At 45.3% G+C, this 23,493-nt stretch overlaps 1 long non-coding RNA gene across 1 annotated transcript; it reads right to left on the minus strand.

Annotated features, from left to right (window-relative positions):
- Positions 1–3,947: 3,947 nt before the first annotated feature.
- On the minus strand, positions 3,948–14,272 carry LOC123484742. Its single transcript, XR_006658665.1, has 3 exons — positions 14,230–14,272; positions 8,550–8,637; positions 3,948–3,988 (listed from the first exon to the last, which is right to left on the minus strand). It is a non-coding gene; the product is annotated as an uncharacterized LOC123484742 (long non-coding RNA).
- Between the last annotated feature and the right edge of the window lie 9,221 nt (positions 14,273–23,493).

Consider the following 23,493-nt stretch of genomic DNA (forward strand, 5'->3'; position numbering starts at 1 on the left):
CACCATTTAGAAAAATAAATGCACTTTATGTATCTAGTCCCCCTATTTGAAGAAGTCATAAGTATTCTGACCAATTCATTTATTGTGTTTTAAAGTAGTCAAAGGTTTAGTATTTGGTCCCATATTCCTGCCGACAATAGCATGACCACAACGTGTATCCAGGTGAACAGTGAGTGCTTTATAAATACATTTGATTGATTGTTAGGTTTAGGGTTTTTTATGGCAAAAAACAGTATGGGTTTATAGCACTCTTGCTCCCTTTTTGTGGCCGTATGTGGGTACTACACAACTCATTCATGACACTTGCTAGGCTCGTAATCTTAGGTAGCAACTGCGTCTGATCTACAAATCCATTAGCTAGACCACCCGATTAGACAACAATCACCCCATTATACCCATTTGGTTTGCAACTCAGTGAACCTGCGCAGCATTCGCTCAATTTGATGCCTATGAACGAAGATTTCGATGCATATCAAATTACCCAGCAGCCATTTAGAAACCACAAGTCGTCAAAAAAATTGTTATTTCTTAATTAAAAAATGTCTTCTGGCTGTTTAAAATCAGCCACATCTTGAAAAAGAGGACAGGGACATGCGTTTTGTTTAGATTGTACACTTTAAAAACAACAACAAATATGGCTAACCATGACCAGAATTGTTTTAATGTTTGATGGCTATCCGCCAGCCATCGCCTCCTTAACCGTGTCTCACCTCACTATAGGTGACCACAACATGTACTCTGGTGAACAGTGTGCACGCTCACCAAGTAGCCATAACCTTGGTAATAATAAGTTACCTGAGGTAAACCTACAGGGTTAACGCTCACCAAGTAGCCGTAACCTTGTTAATAATAAGCTACCTGAGGTAAACCTACAGGGTTAACGCTCACCAAGTAGCCGTAACCTTGTTAATAATAAGCTACCTGAGGTAAACCTACAGGGTTAACGCTCACCAAGTAGCTGTAACCTTGTTAATAATAAGCTACCTGAGGTAAACCTACAGGGTTAACGCTCACCAAGTAGCCGTAACCTTGTTAATAATAAGCTACCTGAGGTAAACCTACAGGGTTAACGCTCACCAAGTAGCCGTAACCTTGTTAATAATAAGCTACCTGAGGTAAACCTACAGGGTTAACGCTCACCAAGTAGCCGTAACCTTGTTAATAATAAGTTACCTGAGGTAAACCTACAGAGTTAACGCTCACCAAGTAGCCGTAACCTTGTTAATAATAAGTTACCTGAGGTAAACCTACAGGGTTAACGCTCACCAAGTAGCCATAACCTTGTTAATAATAAGTTACCTGAGGTAAACCTACAGGGGTAACGCTCACCAAGTAGCTGTAACCTTGTTAATAATAAGTTACCTGAGGTAAACCTACAGAGTTAACGCTCACCAAGTAGCTGTAACCTTGTTAATAATAAGTTACCTGAGGTAAACCTACAGGGTTAACGCTCACCAAGTAGCCGTAACCTTGTTAATAATAAGTTACTTGAGGTAAACCTACAGGGTTAACGCAGGCAGGTCTCGTTGATAACAATAGTGCAGCTGGCATTGTGACGCAGAACAATGGGCTGGGAATAGAACGTTCTGAAGGCGAGTCGGTGTCACGGAGCTCAATAGAACTAATAGGAGCTGGTAGGGTGAAAAATGCCCAAACATAAGGCCTGTTGTTTCACGATTACTTCATAACCAGGGACAGAAGGTTATATTATGAAACTGGGCTCCATGGCGGATGCAATGAACTAATTTCTATCAGAAATAAACGTTGTAAAAAAGGTAACTTGAGGCGCCCCGAAAATAATATTCAAAAGTTCAGTCCTTGGACACAGAGGGGTTAAACACTAAAGTTACCGTCCATCTACATTTTAGTCATTTAGCAGACGCTCTTATACAGAGCGACTTACAGTTAGTGAATGCATACATTTTTTCCTACCCCCTGTGGGAATCGAACCCACAACCCTGCCGTTACAAACACCATGCTCTATCAACTGAGCTACATCCCTGCCGGACATTCCCTCCCCTACCCTGGACGACGCTGGGCCAATTGCGCGCCGCCCCATGGGTCTCCCAGTCACGCCGGCTACGACAGAGCCTGGATTCGAACCAGGATCTCTAGTGGCACAGCTAGCACTGCGCTGCAGTGCCTTAGACCACTGCGCCACTCGGGATCTAGTGAAGAGGAGAACCGGACAGAGGGATGGTAGGTAGCCAGCATCTGTCAACGAGAGAGGGAGAAGCCCTCCACGGTATTTAACAGGTGGAAGAAACAACCGGGAGCTCCATCGGTCCACAAGAAATGCAGGCAGCCGGTGATGATGTAGTGGTAGCTAGGATAACTAGGATGCTGCTGGTAGAGTAGCTAGCTTAGCTAGCTGTGCCGACTAGCTTGGCTAACTAGCAGGTCGTTCGTCTGTCCCTCGAGGATGATGACGAATCCGGTGAACCACAAGATGAAACAAGGATAGTGAGTGAAAAGGATCTGGCTACATTCACACTGTCCCTGACCAAAAGCAAATTGAACAATAAACTTCGGCGTCTCAACACTGTAACAAACTCTGTCGCTGTTCCCCAAGATCACCTCAGTCCACTTTGCGCGTAACTGGACAATATGCTTGGCGCCAAACCTTACGTGGACGCGGACAGTTCTGTACCGGGACGCGGACAGTTCCTGAACGCGGACATGAGCAGAGCAACCCAATAACCTAAATAGTCTTTACATTGGCTTACATTAGTAATATTATTTTATTTATTTTTTAAATGTAAAACAAACATTCAAAGTTTTTTTTATAACAATATTTTGAGATCTGGGCCCATATCCACAAAGTATCTCAGAGTAGAAAATTGGTCGTATAAGTGCTGAGAATTAAGACATTTTACTCTTATGGGTATAAATGAATGCATAGCATTTTGTCTTCGGTTTGGCAGATTAACTCATGCTTATTTCTGAAGATAACTCAGGTTTTCGCCCAGCGGCTAAGGAGTTGGAGCAGTGGCAGAAGTTGGACCTATGGCAGAAAGGTGGCTGGTTCGAATCACGGGCCGGGTGCTGGAAAAAACGGGCGGGCTTGATCTGACCACTGGGGGGCTGCTGGGTTCACATCCTCAAAACATTCACCTTTTGTTGATCAGAACTCTAGAGGTTCTTCTTCACTGAACCCAAAAATATCTCTAACTTTATTATTTAATTACCTATATCATGTTATTTCAAGTTATCACTTTGGAGCGCAACATCACGTTGTTAAAAATTGAATCATAAATTGGCCATGGCTATAAATTGGCCAATTTAAGGCATCTAGGGTGAAATATGTGTTCGATGAAAATGAACATTGTATGCAAAGTTGTAGGCAACATTATTGACAAGGGACCCTGAAGCCTACGATGCCAAAGCTATTTAGAGTTGTTAAACGGGTGGGAAGAGTGTATTGTAACAACCATCAGAATTGGTAAAATAAATATGCATTCCATTATATTAGGCAATAATGAAGAGTAGGCAAAGTGTTCGTGTCGTGAAAATTCTATCAAATGTCTTCCATTGCAACGAGTCCAGGCAGGGTGCTGCAGAACCCCTGCAGTACCTCCACTGACCCCGGATTGAGAACTCCTGATTTAGCAGATGCTCTTATCCAGAGTGATTTACAGTAAGTGCATTCATCTTAAGATAGCTATTTATTGTGTAAATAAACGTAATAAATTCTTCATAAAATTGACCTCTCACCTCTTAGCTTTGGTGTCATGTCCCCCAGAGAGCTCGATTTAGAGGCAGGGCCCCCCTCCTCTCTCTCCCCAGAGACTCATTTTAGAGGCAGGGACCCCCTCCTCTCTCTCCCCAGAGAGACTCATTTAGAGGCAGGGCCCCCCCACTCTCTCCCCCAGAGAGACTCATTTTAGAGGCAGGGACCCCCTCCTCTCTCTCTCCCAGAGAGACTCATTTTAGAGGCAGGGCCCCCTCCTCTCTCTCCCCAGAGAGACTCATTTTAGACCACTGACCCCTAAACAGAGATGCAGCATGTTGGTTGTGGTGAACACAGTGACAACTCATTCTAGAATGTCAATTGTTCTCTTTTACTCATGATCTCTTAGAAATAAAACATTTACTAACAGACATATCTTAAACAGTCGGGTGATTTAATTTAATCACATGAACATTGTTACGTTCCTCAACAAGAAATAAAACATTGTCTCTCAAACAGAAGAAGGAACTAACAAAGAGTCACTAACAACAACCAAAACGAAACAGGTGGTTTTAGGAGGGGGTTCTGAAAGACACTCATGGGGGTGTCCACTAGTGGTGGGAATCAGAGGCTTTCTGAATGCTTTGGGGCTTTCACCAAATTGTGTCGAAAATGCCATTGATAGATTTGAGTGCTAATAAACAACCTTTCCAACAAGTCAGTTCGTCAAATTCCTACCCTACTAGAGCAGCCCCAGTCAACTGTAAGTGCTGTTATTGTGAAGTGGAAACATCTAGGAGCAACAACTGCTCAACCGTGAAGTGGTAGGCCACACAAGCTCACAGAAATATTAATATCATGAATTGAACTGCTTTGCCATGAACAGATCTGTGAGGTCTTAACTTAAAGGTACTATATAGACTTTATGGTCATTTAAATGGGGTTGAACATTCATCCCATCAGATTGTGTAAAGGATTTTATGAGTTCAGAAAAATACTGACTTGGAAGCATCTCTCTGACCTCACCCTGCTGAAACACACTCAAGTAAAGACCACATAGCTACAGTTATATGCTTTTCTGTTTTTACCCACTTTTACAGCCAATGTGTGCACTGGCATCCATATGAATCAGTGGAAAATACAGACTAGTTAGCCATCTCCCAATAGATGGACCCCACGCAGAACTTTCAGCAATGCAGCATCTTCAGTAAGTGAGTATTCCAGACACTCCCTTCTTATGAACCAGTTGCTATTAAATGAAGGTTTTTGGACAGAAAACCTGCGACTACGGTAGGATTCTAGGCTAATCTGGGCTGGCACCTCTGTTCCAAGATAGTCAGGAACAGTCGGAGGTGGAGGGGGCTGTGGAGCCATTATCCTGGCGGTGCTTGTGGAAGGGTGGGTAGGCTCTGCACACGGAGCTAACTGGAGCTCGGCAGCATCATCACTGTTGGGCTTGCCGGCGGCCTCGCTGGTTTGATGATGCTGCTGCTGCTCATCACTCTTCCTTTGGCTTTGTTTGGCTACTTTTTGTACCGTTGTCTGAAGAAGCCTATTGTGGTGAAACGTCAGGAGTACGTTATGTTTTTAGAAACTTTTAAATGAGCCACATGGATGCTAACTGGGGACTCAGCTAAAACTAGACAAATACACCTTTTTATTTTGGTATTTTGGGGACCAAATAAATGTATACCAACAGTGGACAATTCCCAGCAAAAGCATGGAGCTCGAACTCTCTAGTGGAGAATAGAGGGAGTTTTCCCCTTGGAGAATCCAGAGTGGCTCACTGAAGAAAAACATATTGGAGAATAACAACAATCTCAATCTGAAGCTTTAAAGAAAAAAGGGGAATTCTTCTGAAAATCAGGAACACCATTCTTCCTCCTGCCCCACCTATTGTCCCTGTATGAATATTAGTTGGCATCTAATTGAAGAACATACTGCTTTATAGATCCCAGCCTGACAAACAATTGTTTGGGCCTTACTTTGAGCACTTTGCACTGTGCCTCCATTGAGTCTCCATGTGTCAAGCAGTACAGAGAAACGCCCTCTAGATGACAGCAGAGGCCTGCTCTTGGATCTACCCTGTCTAACCACCAGTTTAGTGACCTTGTTCCATCAATATGTCCATACTACTTCACGACCGATTTGAGGTCTTGACCAACAATGTCCCATTGGGCTCAACAAAGCCGAGAGTGAGGTTCTAGAAAGAGGACTGACTTTCATACCAACTCCTAAACAGGTGGACTGCAGGGAGCTCCGGAGGAATCTACACTTCTATCATAGAAGATTGAAGTTATTAGATCATTTTGATTATGAAACAGATTTTCCTCATATACTATTTCCAAATCCCTCACATTGGGAACCTCAGTTGGAGTCAGTGTCAGAAACTATACAGACTGTTATACGTAGGAATGTGGCTTCCTTTTCACAATTCAGAACCCGACCTGTATATCAGCTTAACCTTACACCTTTTTCAAAAAATCAAGCTCTAGAAACATTGAACATCAGAATATAGTGATTAAACCAGCAGATAAGGGGGCTCAGATTGTTGTAATGGATAAAGTGAATATCTTCTTGAAGCCAATAGACAATAGGATAATGGTAAACACTATGTTCCATTGTCCCACTCAACACAACCGGAAAACACAAAGATTAATCCAGGAGATAGTGAGTAAACTATATGAGGATAAGTACATTACAGATAAACAGATGGTCTATCTTTTTGGGGCAGATTCTCCAAGGCCTAGGCAGTTTTACTTACTGCCTAAAATACATATCTCCTGAGACGTTGGCGGTTCCCTACGGCTGACCAATAGTAAGTGATTGTGTCTCAGAATCTTCCTGTATTGCTGATTATATTGACTTTTATATCAACCCTCTATCCCAGAAACACCCCAGGTATGTTAAGGATAGTTATGAATGCAGGGTTTATTACTATTGTATTACTCTTTATATTAACTTAGCTTCTGACTTGTTCTATTGTTGTTGTCAAGAGGTTAACCTGCTAGTCAACATTTCATTGCACTGTTAACTCCATGTATATGACAAATAAACCACCTTGAACTTAGAAGGGAAGGGGGAGGACAGCCAGAAAGGGAGGGGAAAAGATGGCCAGCTAAATTACAGTATGTGTCCTCAAATGTTATGTCATCTAAACATCTCACATTAGCTGGAATAACTGACAAATTAAATGAATCATAGAGGTCTTATAACTTATTCCATTCTACAGGTCCATTGTTTTGTCTCATGTCTCTTTATATTCATATACCCTGGGGACCATGTAGCTGTATTGAAATCACCTTGTTTTATAACCTTCTTTGTTGCTCAGTGGTACTTCAATTGGCCGGACCATGCCCAATTCTTTCACACAGTAATGCTCCAGCATCCACTCAGAGCTTATGCATCTAATGCATTCCTCAAATACTGCAGAGTTGTTAAGCAAGTCCCTGAGATCATCATGTTCAACCATGTTTATTTGCTTATTTGTAAGATGAAACCTGAGGGAAACCTGTCATAAATCCATAAAAAATGGTTCTGAGGTCCTCAACAATGCTATTATGTACCGTAGCTGGGATGCAGTGTTCTTTCCTGATTTCCAAAATCAAATAATAGATATTCTTTTTGATACCTTCAATTAGCTGCTCAGTGTTGATCTCTGTGGCTTGAACATATTCAGCCTCTGGCAGACTCTCTACATCGCTCATGTCATCTTCAATGGGATCAGTCCCAATCTCAAATTCATCATGAGGGCAATTCTCATCTAAGTTGGGGCTTAAAAGCTCTGTGGTTTTGGTAGATGTGTGACCGATAGGCGCTAAAACATATATTTGCTTTCCCACACCCATTAATTCCACAGGTAATTAGAAAATGTGGTTCATGCTGGTGATAGAGGCCAATATGTGTGAGTCGTCTGGACACAAAGACAGTATGCTCGTTGCAAAGTGGACAATTGAAGAGAGTTGGCATTCTTCAGAAAGATTGTGAACCTTGGAATGATGGGATGGAATCATGGAGATCATTGGTACTCAGCCACTTCCAGACATCATCAAGGGACCAGTCTTCCACAGCCACACTCAAATTAAAGTTGACACATGAAGAAAAAAAGTGAGAAAAAAAATGTGTCTTTCCAGACAACCACCTTTCCTCCTCATTTGTATTTCTGGTTGTTCCATAAAGAAGCAGAGCTTGTCAGGAAAGGTGAAGATGTCTGTCTCTTATTTATCTGACGCCATATTTCTTAGTATGGGACATTATGGGATTCTGCAGTCCCACATTTAAGTGTTGACTCAGATAATATGATGCTCCAAATGGGGCATTAAGTTCTTCTTCCATGTCAACCCAAATTGGCCTATTAGAGTTCTCAATAAAGAGAGCCTATTTGGGCAGTTATAAATGCTTCTTGCTATAATTACATGTTAGGGAGCTTTAATCCTCCCTTCTAAGTCTTTACCTGTAATCTAGCTTGGTTCATCCTGGCCCTTTTAATAGTCCAAATGAATCATTTTGTCTATGGTGTTAAAGTTGTAGGCAGGTATGGACAGTGGAAACATGCTGATGATGTAATTCAGTTTAGGAGCTTTAACCATCTTCATAACATGTGGCCTACCCCACAATGAGATTTGTAGCTTGTCCCAGTTCTTCAACTGGAGTTGAATTTTGTTCATACACTGTATTGATTGATTGATTGACTGCAAATACATTCATTCACCATTCAGTTAGTGTTGGAAAAGATGAAGGAATGACATAAAACACACAATAATCACACTGTATTGATTGATTGATTCACTATTCAGTTAGTATTGGATTGACAAAGGAGTAACACAGAACACACTATAATCACACTTCAAATACATCCAAATACTTTATAGAGGCTAACCTGTTAGTAGATCCATAGTGAGCTTTAAACGTTGTCTTGCTTTGGTCTGAAATACAGAGGACAGAACAATCCACCCCAATACGCCAACCTGAAATGTCACGGTTTACTAAGCCAGAACCCAGAAGCAGACCAGGACAAGGTAAGTGGTGTCAAAAGGTGAGTGTTTATTTACTGAACCAAGGGTGAAGGGGAAATAATCCAGGGAACAGAGCGGCGGCGTGGAGGAGTTGTAGAGGGTCCAGTGGTTGATCCGATGATGGCTCGGCAGCCGCCACCATCAGGCAGAGGTTGGGTAGAGGTTCCGGGCGAGTGACTGTGGGGAGAACAAAAACGGAGGTAAGTACCAGGCAGGTCAACAGGGTGCAACAAAACAACAAACACTAACTCTAGTACTGAGGCTAATACGCCGGCAAAACATACTGTTCATGGCTAACGATCCGGCAGGAACTGGATGTTGGGCCAGACCCTAAGAAGGGTGATGATTAGGCCCAGGTGTGCCGATTGCTGATGGGAAGCAGGTGCGGAAACAAGAGCGCTCCCGGAGCGTTCCCCGAACCCTCGGGAAACAGGAGCTACGACCAGAAACACTCGTCACCAGACAGGACCCGACTCAGACCGCCGGGATCGTTACAGTACCCCCCCCCTCCGACCCGAACGCCACCGGCGGACTCCCGGAGCGCCAGGATGGAGGCGGTAGAAGTCCCTGATGAGATCCGGATCTAGGACCTGTCGCCGCGGAACCCAACTCCTCTCCTCAGGACCATACCCCTCCCAGTCCACGAGATACTGGAAACCCCGGCCCCGCCGTCGGGGAATCCATGATCGCCGCACCGTGTAGGCAGGACCACCTCCGATCATCCGAGGAGGAGGAGGAGGAGGCGGAGGAGGCAACAGAGGACTGAGGAGGACAGGCTTGAGGCAGGAGACATGAAAGGTGGGATGGACTCTGAGCGTCCTCGGTAGTTTGAGTCGAACTGCCACTGGATTGATCACCTTCTCCACCACAAACGGACCAATGAACTTGGTAACAACTTCCTAGACTCAGTCCGTAACGGAAGATCCCGTGTGGCCAACCAAACCCTATCTCCGATGGTATAGGTGGGAGCGGGATCCGCGACGATTCGCCTGGAGCTGATACCGGTCCGAACCTCTAAGGAGTGCCTTTCTGGCCCGATGCCAGGTCCGGTGGCAACGACGAATGTGGGCCTGAACAGAAGGCACTGAGAGCTCCTTCTCCTGAGAAGGGAACAGGGGAGGTTGGTAGCCATACAGGCACTGGAAGGGAGACATCCCAGTGGCAGAAGTAGGGAGAGTATTGTGGGCATACTCAACCCCAAGGCAACTGAGAGGCCCAGGAGGTGGGGTTGGAAGAGACCAGACAGCGTAGCGTGGATTCCATCTTCTGGTTGGCTCTCTCCGCCTGACCATTGGATTGGGGGTGAAAACCAGATGTGAGACTGACTGTAGCTCCAATGGCCGAACAGAAGGACTTCCAGACAGCAGAGGTAAACTGAGGGCCACGGTCGGAAACGATATCACTGGGCAAACCGTGGACCCTGAAAACCTCCCTAACCAGGATCTCGGACGTCTCCGAGGCAGAGGGAAGCTTGGCAATCGGCACAAAGTGGGCGAACTTGCTGAATCTGTCCACGATAGTCAGAACGACCGTGTTCCCCTCAGAACGGGCAACCCCGTGACGAAGTCCAGGGCCAGATGCGACCATGGACGCCGGGAATAGGAAGGGGGTGAAGTAGTCCAGAGCTGGGCCGATTGGTACTCTTATTCTGCGCACACACTGGACAGGCAGCAACAAAACCCGAGTATCCTCGGCCATGGCAGGCCACCAAAAACGTCTGCGAAGAAACGCCATAGTCCGAGCCACGCCAGGGTGACAAGCCATCTTACTGGCGTGGGACCACTTGAGAACAGCAGGACGAACCGACTCAGGCACAAACAACCGACCGGGTGGACCGTTACGGGACCGGGCTGAGTCGAAGGGCCGCCAGCACCTCCTCCTCAATCTTCCACATGACTGCTCCCACGACGCAGTTCCGGGGGGAGAATAGTCTCGGTCTTGGACCCACTCTCCTCCGTCTTGGAGAACATCCGGGACAAGGCGTCCGCCTTGCCGTTCTTAGACCCAGGTCGGAACGTCAGGACAAACTTGAATCGTCCGAAAAACAACGCCACCTGGCCTGGCCGGGAGTTGAGACGTTTCGCCGATTGCACGTAAGCAAGATTCTTGTGGTCCGTCCAGACAATAAACGGTTGCTCCGCCCCTCCAACCAGTGGCGCCACTCCTCCAAGGCAAGTTTCACCGCGGAAGCTCCCGGTTACCCACATCGTAATTCCTCTCCGCAGGTGAAAGGCGACGAGTAGTAGGCGCAGGGATGGAGTTTACTGTCCGTGGAGCATCGCTGCGACAGGATGGCGCCAACTCCCACATCAGACGCGTCCACTTCAACAACGAACTGACGGGCCGTGTCCGGTTGAGAGAGAATCGGTGCGTTGGTGAATCGCCTCTTCAAATCCAGAAACGCTCGATCCGCCTCCGGATTCCACTTGAAGGTCCTGATGCTGGAAGTCAAGGCAGTTAATGGAGCGGCCACACGGCTGTAATCCCCGGATGAATCTGCGGTAGAAATTCGCAAACCCCAAAAATCTCTGGAGCTGCAATCTCGTGACCGGGCTGGGCCCATTCCAGAACCGCTCTAACCTTCTCCTGGTCCATCCTAATCTCTCCCCTGGAGATGATGTACCCGAGAAAGGATGTTGTGTGGGCGTGAAACTCGCACTTCTCGGCCTTCACGAACAGGCGATTCTCCAACAATCGCTGCAGAACCTGCCGGACATGCTGGACGTGGTCGGAAGGTTCCTTCGAGAAGATCAGAATGTCATCCAGGTAAACAAACACGAAGAGACCGATCATATCTCTCAGGACGTCGTTCACCATACTCTGGAATACCGCTGGAGCATTGGTCAGTCCAAACGGCATCACCTGATACTCAAGTGCCCCATCGGTGTATTGAAACCCCGTCAACCACTCGTCCCCTCTCTGATCCGGACCAGGTGATACGCATTGCGTAGGTCTAACTTGGTGAACACCGTAGCACCCTGTAAGGAGTCGAAGGCAGAACTCATCAAGGGCAGGGGATACTTGTTCTTGACCGTGATGTCATTCAACCCCCGATAGTCAATACATGGTCGAAGAGAGCCATCCTTCTTACCCACAAAGAAGAATCCTGCCCCCCAGGGGTGATGACGAGGGACGAACGAGACCAGCAGCTAGGGACTCCTTGATGTAGGTCTCCAACGCCTCACGTTCAGGTCGGGAGATACTGTATAACCTTCCCTTGGGGTAGACAGCTCCAGGGACCAGGTTGATGGCACAATCATATGGTCGGTGGGGAGGAGTGACAGAGCCTTCTGCTTACTGAAAACCTCCCCCAAATCGTGATATGTCTCGGGAACCAGGGACAAATCTGGAGGTTTAGCCTCAATCACCTGACTGGGAACCGAATGGGGGCAGGCAGTCTTGAGACAGTTAGCATGACAATCCAGGCTCCAACTCGTTACCTTGCCCGTCACCCAATCGAACGTGGGATTGTGTTCCTTCAGCCAGGGGTATCCAAGGACCAGAGGAACATGGGAAGACGGCAGAATGAAAAATGAAATCATCTCAGAATGATTCCCTGACAACCGCATCTTAACCGGTTCAGTCCTCATCGTGATACGTGCCAGACTACTGCCGTTCAGAGTGGTCGCTTCAATGGCTTCCGGCAATTGCTCCTTGGAAAGCCCCAGCTGTTCCACCAACTTTCGGCATCAAGAAAGCTTCCATCGGCACCTGAATCGATAAAAGCGTTAAGCGCTAAGCTCTGATTCCTGTTCACAAGGGTAGCCGGGAAGCGGGGTCTGACAGAGGTACTGAGAGGTTGAAACTGGCTCGCTAAAAGTCCTCCCAACTTTAGCGAGCCGGGCAGTTTGACGACCGCCGGGAACAAGTGGAGATGTAATGTCCCGAGCTACCACAGTAGAGGCAGCAGTTGGTCTTACGTCTATGTTGACGCTCCTCCTTGGTTAACCCGTGCCGCCCCACTTGCATGGGTTCGAATCGGGAGAGAGGACCTCTCCACTAATCCACTGTGGTGGAGAATGATCGATGTGTTCTGGTCCACCACCCGACCCGACTGGGAACTGAGAAACTGATCGATTGGACGGACCCCATTGCTTCTCCCTCCTTCGCTCTCGGACTCGATTATCCACCCGAATGGACAAGGCTACCAAGCTGTCCAGGTCACTAGGCTCCGGATAGGAGATCAACTCATCCTTGAGCTGCTCCGACAGACCCTGGTAAAAGGCCGCTTGCAGAGACTCCTCGTTCCACCCACTCTCCACAGCCAACGTCTTGAACTCAATCACGAAGTCGGCCACGCTGCGAGTTCCTTGGCGAGCGAAAACAGGCGCCTAGCTGCGTTCCCTCCCTCGGGACGGAATGGTCGAAGAGCTTCCTCATCTCGGCCGTGAACCCCTGGTATGAAGCCATGCAGGGATCCTGTCGTTCCCAAGCGGCTGAAGCCCACTCCAGCGCACGACCACGCAGCAACTCAATCACAAAGGCTATCCTAGCCTTGTCTGTGGCATAAGAGTAGGGCTGTAGATCGAACACTAGTCCACACTGCATAAGGAAGGAACGGCATCTTCCCAGCTCCCCCTCATATTTATCCGGCGTCGGAACCTTGGGCTCACGGATGGCCACAGCTTCAGAAGCGGCAGGCGAGATGGATGAAACCGGTAGTGGATCCTCCACCGGCCACTTGCGTTGGTTCTGGACCTCCGTCAGACCGGTAGAAAGGTTCGAACTGACAACGCGATCTCCTGTAGTACCGTGCTATGATGGCCCAACATCTTCTCCTGCTGGGTAATAGCATGGCGAACAGAGTCCAGGTCCGCTGGGTTCATTACTGGCCGGATCGTTCTGTCACGGTTTACTAAGCCAGAACCCAGAAGCAGACCAGGACAAGGTAAGTGGTGTCAAAAGGTGAGTGTTTATTTACTGAACCAAGGGTGAAGGGGAAATAATCCAGGGAACAGAGCGGCGGCGTGGAGGAGTTGTAGAGGGTCCAGTGGTTGATCCGATGATGGCTCGGCAGCCGCCGACCATCAGGCAGAGGTTGGGTAGAGGTTCGGGCGAGTGACTGTGGGGAGAACAAAAACGGAGGTAAGTACCAGGCAGGTCAACAGGGTGCAACAAAACAACAAACACTAACTCTAGTACTGAGGCTAATACGCCGGCAAAACATACTGTTCATGGCTAACGATCCGGCAGGAACTGGATGTTGGGCCAGACCCTAAGAAGGGTGATGATTAGGCCCAGGTGTGCCGATTGCTGATGGGAAGCAGGTGCGGAAACAAGAGCGCTCCCGGAGCGTTCCCCGAACCCTCGGGAAACAGGAGCTACGACCAGAAACACTCGTCACCAGACAGGACCCGACTCAGACCGCCGGGATCGTTACAGAAATACATCAATTAGACACAAACACAACATAAACAACATGAATATTCAATATCAAATGCATCTAACTAATCTGATCTGTTTTATGTATTCTTCTTTTTGTCAAGTCGAACATAATCTACATTGGGTCATCTGTGTGTGTGTGTGTGTGTGTGTGTGTCTTACCTGTTCGTGGTGGTTGATACATTTCTCTATCCGAGCTCACAGCTCCCAAACTCTCCACCACTTAACTGGACAGGGGCAGGATAAGCCAGGTACTAAAGGGAGGAGGATGGAAGGAGATGGTGAGAAAGTATATCATGGGTTTAAATGACTACAATTTCTCAATATTGAGTCTAGCTAGCTAAAGTTAGCTAACGTTACAGTAACTTTAACTAGCTAGCTACTGTAGCTAACGTTAGCTAAAACGTACCAACATTTATACAACAATTACCAGCTAACATTACAGGCTATGTAGCTTGGCTAGCTGATGAAAAAACCAAGAGTACATTACATGATGTATTGTTTTTAAGTTATTTGATAGTAGTTTGATGAATTATTATCTTAGCTAGCGAATAGCTAAGGTATGACTCACCATTCACGTCAATCCGTTGCAAGTCATCTCTTATTGGTCGCGTCTCTCCAACCATCCGCGCGCTTCCCGCTTCCAGTTGTCTTTTGACCAACGGTCTCAATTTGAATTCTGCGCTGGAGCGGCCTTTACTCACGAGGGCGCTGCTGGTTCCAAAACGAACCCCTCTTTTGAAAAGGCTTCTTCAAAGAACCCCTGAAGTCTTCAACGGTTCAACAAATCGAGCTGATGGCAGAGTATAGGCTTGGAAATTAATCTTAATGTATATTTTTTACCTTATATTATCCTAAAGGATCCTACAGGAAGCTTTTCTTTTAAGAGTGTAGTTCACGTTTACTCATTTATCATTTATCCTCTGTAGTTGCGTGTCTTTCTTTTTTTGCTGAAATCCATACTTTTTCATTAAATGTTAATGAAATTCAACCACCGACTTTTTGCTCCTTTTTTTTGCAACTGTGTCATTTGAATATCCAATGACTTAGACCAAGGGCTCCAAATACTCGTTGTCCAATCAAATCACACAATCTACAGATGGGCTGTCAACCAATCAACATTTTGCAGATCATTACAGGCGTCAGTAAACACAAAATTGGGCGCATAACTTTATTGACTTGGCACATTTTCTGTCCAGAGACACTGAGAAATAACAACCAGGAAAGATACATCATAGAAAGATATGTTTATTTTACATATTACAATAATTGTATAGCCTAGGTTTCATTTACAAACAGGCACATTCACTACATTTGTTCCATTATTCACTTAATTACTTATTATTTTCAGTAAACTCTTATTCTATAACATTTATTGTTTTAACATTCACACTGCTAGTTTTACACATTATATTTATATATATATATATATATACACACTACTGTCATTTATATAAATGTAATATATAATTATCAATATATAACCATATCATATAGCATTTACTATATAGACACACACACATACATACAGTATTGAGAGATAGGGAGAGACAGACTGTTGTGAGGACAATATGTCTGAGAATCGATATGTAGGTTGTAGTTTAGAATGAGTTAAAGGCAGAGGAGGGTACAATAGGACAAGTGTTTTGTCCCTGACCAGTCCTCCTACTGCCAGACCACTGGATCCTGTGTCTCCATCTAAAACCTCATTTCTGTGCCGGCCGTGCTTGGCCACACTAACAACCAAGACCCAGAAGAAGGGTAAGAAGAGGACATTGGCTGTTACACCAGCTAAGGAGAAGAAGGTGGGATTGGCTGTTACACCAGCTAAGGAGGAGAAGGTGAGATTGGCTGGAACACCAGCTAAGGAGAAGAAGGTGAGATTGGCTGTTACACCAGCTAAGGAGAAGAAGGTGAGATTGTCTGGAAGACCAACAAAGTCCCCTGTCCCCAAGGTGAAGAGGACACCTCCAGTCTATGGGTCTTGTCCCCTTACCAGGGCCAGATATTACCTGGATTGCCATCAATACCTCCATGCTTTGTTTATGAGGTCACACGTGAAGAAGTACAAAGAGGACATCATCAAGAGGGAAGGTAGTAGAAGTATGTGATAAGAGTGATTGTTTTTTAGACTTGAGATTATAATTCAGTTGATATGCCATACCATACATCTACAATGTAGGATCATAGGTTTGTGTGATTTCTATGTACTTTCAGAGAAAAGGAGTTAGTGCAGGAAAAAGATGGTCCCTTGTCCCAACCGGTGGAGACAGAGGTCTTTCAGACCTTTTCCTGGAGTGAGACTCTTGCGTGGGCAGAGGAGAAGGCACCTTTGATGACCACCTGTTAGAGGGCAACCCTTCCCCAGGCCAGAAACCTCAAAGTAGACCTCATCTAAAGGTAGAGAAATCACCACAATGTGAGGATTAACCCAATATCTTGTTCACACTAGATGTCCAATATCAATCATTTCACAATTGACATGTTGTATATAGTTGTACTGTTTCTACAAGTCAATTAGTAAAGTAAGTACGCCTCTGACATGTAAGCCTTGTCCGAGACAAAAGACTAAACTAAGAGAAGAAACCTTCTAATGTCTCCTCTTTTCAGAGACGACTTTCAACGTAAGAAGCAGGACCTCCTTGACAGAGGGACATGGATGGTGCTGTCAATGGCCTTGTTCACCAGCAGGCAAAATAAAATGAAGTTTGTACCAACATGCCTGGAGATGGAGCTGTGGAGGGGAGGATGCTGTGAGAAGATATTCTTCACTCTGAACTCCATGGCCATCTGCCTATGTTCTGATGCCACTAGAGGACATGTTAACAGGTTGAGGGTCGGCAATGATACCCTGATCATGAAGTGGAAGAAACAGGCTGAGGTACGTGTGAGTCTTAAACACATGTAAACACAATTTGATTCATTGATTGATTGATTCAACACAACAATTTCATAATTCTATTATTTCATTGAATTTCTCATCTCAGTCAGGATGCTCTCGAATAGGCTTTGTCGTGCCCTCTCCACACCTTATACTTTTCTCATATTTTGTGTGTTCTTTCTTCCATATGGGAATGAATGCTGACAAATAAATGCTCATATTATTTTATTGATGAAGTATTCCACTAAATGAAAGAAGATAGAAATGAACTTTTGACCAATGCTAGCTGATAATATTTACTCTTCCATATGCGTTGTGTTCTTACATCATCTTCAGTATGAGGTCTGGGATGTACACCATGTGATTTTTTTTGCCATTTGCCTTTTTCAACAGCTTTTTCTCTTTCTTTCTCCCTCTGTTTCTTTTCGTTATAGTTCCTTGCCACCTCGTCCAGGTGGGCTTTCACCCTCTCCTTATTCTTCCTCACTTCTTCCTTACTCTCTGCTTTTCTAGCTCTGAGCAGTTCTTTTACTTTGTTCTTCTCCAACAAGTCTCTTTCTTTCCTCTCCTTTTTCTCCTGCTTTGCCCTGACTCTCTGGGCGCGTTTAGTTTCCATCTGAAAGAGAAAGTCCATACATGTTGGTCAGTGATCTGAAATATTATTATTACTCCTTCTCTAGCATGCAGTCAACTTAATCTGTTGAATCTGATAGTATAACCATTAGGAGGTGACTTATGACCTCCCTGAACTGTGACTGGTTAAATGGAGTACTGTACCTGTGCCTGCTCTTGCTCTCTGAACCTCAGGGCAGTCTGCATCTGGTACAGCTTTATGTACGCCTCCTTCATCCTCTCCACCACATCCCTCTTCTCTATTGCCCATCTCTCTTTGTCCCTTTTGCATTTTCTCAATTTCACTACTCTTTCTCTCCCGCTCCTCTGTAATCTTCCAGTTCTCCTTCTCCATCTCTCTCTTTTCCATCTCCCATCCCTTCTTCTCTTGTCCATTCAGGCACAGAATCCTCATCTTTTCTCTTTCCAGAGCCTCTATCGCTCTCTCCTTCTCTCTCAGCTCAATTATCCACTCCTCTGCTGCCTGCGTGCTCCTCCTCTTAATCTCCTCCTTCTCCTTCATCCATCTTTCCCCCCGTTGATCCAAGAGGCTTCGTAGGCCAGCCTTGGCCTTGGCCCATCTCCCCCTGTCCTCCTTCCAGGCTACTAGGGTCTGATTCCTCTCCTGGTCTGCTTTGGCCAAAGCTGTCTCCAAACCATTTCTTATGAGGTTCCATCCATTCCTCTCTCTCACCCTCTCCTTCCCCACCATTTCATTCTCAGCTAACAGTCTCTTCTTGTTCTCCACTGTCACCTTCCATAACTTGGCCAAGGACATCTTCACCTTTGATATCTTGTCCACCATTGTTTGTTTGTCGGTCGCTGCGCTTTCTCTCTGTTTGTCCGACACCTCTCTCACCCTTTCATTCTCAGCTGACAGCCTCGTGTTCTCCACGGTCAACTTCCCTATCTTGGCCAAGTGCAGTATGTTCTGCACCTTCAGCTTTGCCATCTTGAGCTCCATATTTTTTCTGTCTGACACTGCACTTTCTCTCTGTTTCTCAAACAACTCTCTCTCCAGCTTCCATTGGTAGCAGTTTACCTCAATAGAAGCCTCAGTCTCCCTTATCTGTCTCAGCAACTCTTCAATTAGCCTTTCTCTTTCTTGCTCTGGTTCCACCCTCACCTTGTTGACTTCCTCCAACACCTCTCTCTGCAGCTTCCACCGGTAGTGGTCTACCTTGTTACAAGTCTCAATCTCCTTTCTCATTCTCAGCAGCCCCTCCATTTCTCTTTGTCTTTCAATCTCTCGTCCCCCTCATCTTGTTGCCTTTCTCCATCTCCTCACTTTCAGTCATCTCTTTCTCCATCTCAATGACTTCTCTCTGCATCAATATGTATGGAGAAACATGTATTCCTTATTTATTTTATTTTGTGTGAATTTTTCCATGTCATTTTCTTAAAACTGTCTGGCCATGCCAGTTTTTCCAACTTCAGTTACCTTCAGGCTAACTGGTATAATTTATTAAATGGTAATAAGTAGGCCTACCTTCACTGATTTCCTTAGAAGTCAAACACTTTTACACATTATTATGTTCTAACTCACCTCTCCTCCGCGATGTCTGTCCACTTATGAAGATTTAAAAAGATATACACTTGAGTAGTTATGGTGTGGTGAATGGATATGCTGGTTGTTTTCTTTGGTTTGGAACTTGTTGTAGCCAAGTTCTAATTCCAAATTCTATGGTTGTAGCCTAGCGTAATTGTTGAGTCATAATGAGATTGGAATGTCGGGCTTGAATTCTGTATTATGGACAAAATCTCAGAATTCTGAAGATTTTAGAATTATATTTAAAAATTATTCTTTGTCATACATTCTATATACATCATTCTAGCCCTTGGATGCTCTCTCAGAGTTATAAGTCTTATATTCTCAGCCCAATTTTTTTTTGGTATATTTCAAAAATATTCAAAATAAGGATTACTTTGTAAGTATTGGTTGTCATGGTGCCGTGAGGAAGCCTAGGCAGAGAGCTCTGTTAATATGTGACCCCCCACACACACACACACACACTCACTTAAAGACCTTGAAGTTTGGTTTGGAAACAACATCACTATTTGTCCTGGCAATGAAGGTCTGTCTTCTGGAACACTCATGAAAAAAGAGAATGGTTTTCGTTTAAGTTGTCCACTTTAAAAACCCTTCAGCTTCTTCTCGCTGAGTTGCTTGAGGACACGGTAGCGCTGTGGCGAGGAAGCACAAGATAGGTCCTTAAAATAACATAACTAAGGCTACTTAACACTGTAGAAACTCTGGAATCACACTTTGTTGGCATAAAGACACCCACAATCTCTCCTTCTATCTCGGTACATTCTGTGTTGCACCAACGAGTGTTCAGTCCTTGCACACCATATAATGGAGGGTGTCATTCCAAAATACCCCTTCGCTGCATTGAACCTGCTAATTACCTAGACAGTTGAACGCTAAAATGATTGAGAATGACTTTCACCACTAAATAAACTTCCACAGTTTGACAAAGACACATCAGGGGAAAACAGCTACTCGTATTAAAAAACCTTTCATTATGGCGATAGCTATTTGCTGCAGTGACTGAGAGCCAATTGAGGCCCAGTATTCTCAGTGCTTCTGGGGCCTGTGCAGTGCAGGTGAATGGTGTGCGTGTGTGTATGTGTGAAATGTAGGATTGTCTGAGCACAAACAGAGCTACATATTTTGGCAACGCATGAAGCAGAGTTAGCAAACAGCTTGAGTGATGAATGACAGGCTGCTAGGAGAGGCAGAGAACCCAAAGATCCTTCCTCACTCACACTCCCAGAAAAGCTTTTGAGTTGCTGTGGATCCAGTGGTTTGTGTGTGTGTGTGTGTGTGTGTGTGTGTGTGTGTGTGTGTGTGTGTGTGTGTGTGTGTGTGTGTGTGTGTGTGTGTGTGCGCACGAGGCAGGCTGCCTCTGCCAACTCCTAATGAAAGTGTTGCTGAGGAGGAGAGTGATAACTCTAAGACAGATGTGCCTCAGCTCACCTGTGTGTTTGTATGTGTGTGTGTGTGTGTGTGTGTGTGTGTGTGTGTGTGTGTGTGTGTGTGGGGGGGTTTGGTGTGGAGGAGGGATGGGAGGGGGGGTATGATGAACACATGACATCTGTCTGTGACACAGGTGAGAGCTCCAGCCTCTAGCCCAGCCAGACTAGAAAACACTCATCTGAAATTGGACAATAAACTGCAGTTTGTAATGAAATACAGGAATGTGTCTTTACCGGTTACTGCCACATCACTGAGCTTTCTACATCTGAATGAGTTTTCTACAGAGATGAAGCACAGTGGTCAAACAGCAGTGTTGACACTGTGACTATGGTGGGGCTGTTAAGCATGAAACACACTGAGAATCTCACTGCCGATATACTGCCGATGAGTACTTACTTTACATTACTGACTTTATTGTCCCCATGGGGACATTTTGTTGCACTATCATGCACATTTTTAAAGTGGCGTTTATACAGTAGACAACAACTTGACAATACAAAATTCATAACAGTTACATACAGTATATATCAATGAAAGAGACTAGCCTGCTGGCCTTACTGGTGGATAGGAACATTAGCCCAAGCTGTTTAGGAGGGATATCACACCTGGCACAAATGTTTGTCTAGTTCTGTTTTTCCTGCCGGGGGTGCCCTATACCTGCACCCAGAGGGGAGTAGTTCAAAGTTCAGGTACGGGGTGGCTTGGGTCTAAAATGTTTTTGTGAGCCTTGCTGAGGGCTCTGAACTTAAAGATCTCATCACCTTGCTTGCTGTGGTGATAATCCTTCTCAGCATATTTTTCTGTCTGACAGTGGCATTGCCAAACCAACAAACAATGCAAAAAGTTTAAATACTAAGATTTGTAAAACACAGTCAGTATAGTACAGTTAACATTAAAAGATCCCAGCTTTTTGAGAAAGTACAGTCTGTTGACTCTTTTTGTAAATCAGGTCTGTAGATTTACTCTACTGAAGCTTATTGTCTAAGTGGACAGTCAGATATTTGTATTCCTCTACAATCTCTATGTTCTGACCTCTGATAGTTGTTGCAGAGGTGGGTGTTGTTCGCTTCCTGAAGTCTATCTATGCACATCTCTTTGATCTTGTTGGTATTGAGGACCAAGTGTGATTCATCACACCATCCTACAAAGTCATTTAGTACTGGGCCATGACAGAGGGAGGCCGTTCCTTCTCTTGTTAGAACAAAAATGGTACCTGCTGCGTGCCGACCCAGTAGCAACGAACCTACCGATTCTACTTGTAGAATAGCAATGCTTGTCAGTGGCCAATAACTTGACTTTGAGCCAGTCAGAGAGCACGAAACCCCATGTGGGGGAGCCAGCAATTATTTATTTTTTAAAGAGGGCATTTTCTGCGTACATCCACAGATGAGCCAGACACACTTCATATGCAATGTAGGCTATGGGATGGTAGCTAGATAAGTGCACAGACGCAATGCACACAACACTAAATACTTCCTCCAAGACAGCTAACCACTGTAGTTAGTATTGCCATTATAATTAAATCACAATGGATTAGATAGTTTCCATTAAAAAGCTGCCTGTGTTAGCTGCCTAGTTAGTGCAATGTCCTTAGCTAGCTAGCTATGTTGTGCTAGCTAGCGAATATGCTAACATTAACTAGTTAGCTAAACATTTGGCTATGGGCTGGCACTGGCAATATGGGATTATGGAGAGTGCCTTAAATTGTTTCTTCATCATCTTGCTAGGTAGTTATCTAGTAGTGGCCATCTGGCTAGTATCAACAAGGGCTTTGTACAAAATAACGACATTAGCGCAGATAACTTGGAATCTAGACCATAAGCAATACGCACATATATGCATTGTCAAACAACGCTACTACCACCTTCTGGTTTGGAGTATTTTAACAACATTTACATTACATTTTAGTCATTTAGCAGACGCTCTTATCCAGAGCGACTTACAGGAGCAATTAGGGTTAAGTGCCTTGCTCAAGGGCACATTTACGTCATTTAGCAGACGCTCTTATCCAGAGCGACTCACCAATTGGTGCGTTCACCCTATAGCCAGTGGGATAACCACTTTACAATTTTTGGGGGGGGGAGGATTACTCTATCCTATCCCAGGTATTCCTTAAAGAGGTGGGGTTTCAAATGCCTCCGGAAGGTGGTGAGTGACTCCGCTGTCCTGGCGTCGTGAGGGAGCTTGTTCCACCATTGGGGTGCCAGAGCAGCGAACAGTTTTGACTGGGCTGAGCCGGGAACTATGCTTCCGCAGAGGAAGGGAGCCAGCAGGCCAGAGGTGGATGAACGCAATGCCCTCGTTTGGGTGTAGGGACTGATCAGAGCCCGAAGGTACAGAGGTGCCGTTCCCCTCACTGCTCCATAGGCAAGCACCATGGTCTTGTAGCGGATGCGAGCTTCAACTGGAAGCCAGTGGAGTGTGCGGAGGAGGGGGGTGACGTGAGAGAACTTGGGAAGGTTGAACACCAGACGGGCTGCGGCATTCTGGATGAGTTGTAGGGGTTTAATGGCACAGGCAGGGAGGCCAGCCAACAGCGAGTTGCAGTAGTCCAGACGGGAGATGACAAGTGCATTAGGCTGAGTGGCTGAGATGAGATGACAAGGCTGAGTGGCTGACGACTTCCAAGGTCTTTGCTGTGTGAACAAATACAGTGTGAATACATTAGTGAATACATAAAATATGTATTCACTAACTGTAAGTCGCTCTGGATAAGAGCGTCTGCTAAATGACTAAAATGTAAATGTAAATGAACACATAAGAGATTGACTGCCGACACTGTTCAGAAGTGCTAAGTGCTAAATAAAGGTGAAATAAAAATAAATAAAAAACTGTCGGCAGGCAAATGTTTGACAATCCAACCGGTGTGTCTGAGCTTTTAGAGGAGGGGGGACACCCTTCTGTGCGTCTGTCACAGCTGAAGACTAACACAGAGGAAGAGGGCTGTTGGTCT

Source organism: Coregonus clupeaformis, unplaced genomic scaffold (genome assembly GCF_020615455.1).
Source record: "Coregonus clupeaformis isolate EN_2021a unplaced genomic scaffold, ASM2061545v1 scaf0432, whole genome shotgun sequence".
Classification (NCBI taxonomy): domain Eukaryota; kingdom Metazoa; phylum Chordata; class Actinopteri; order Salmoniformes; family Salmonidae; genus Coregonus; species Coregonus clupeaformis.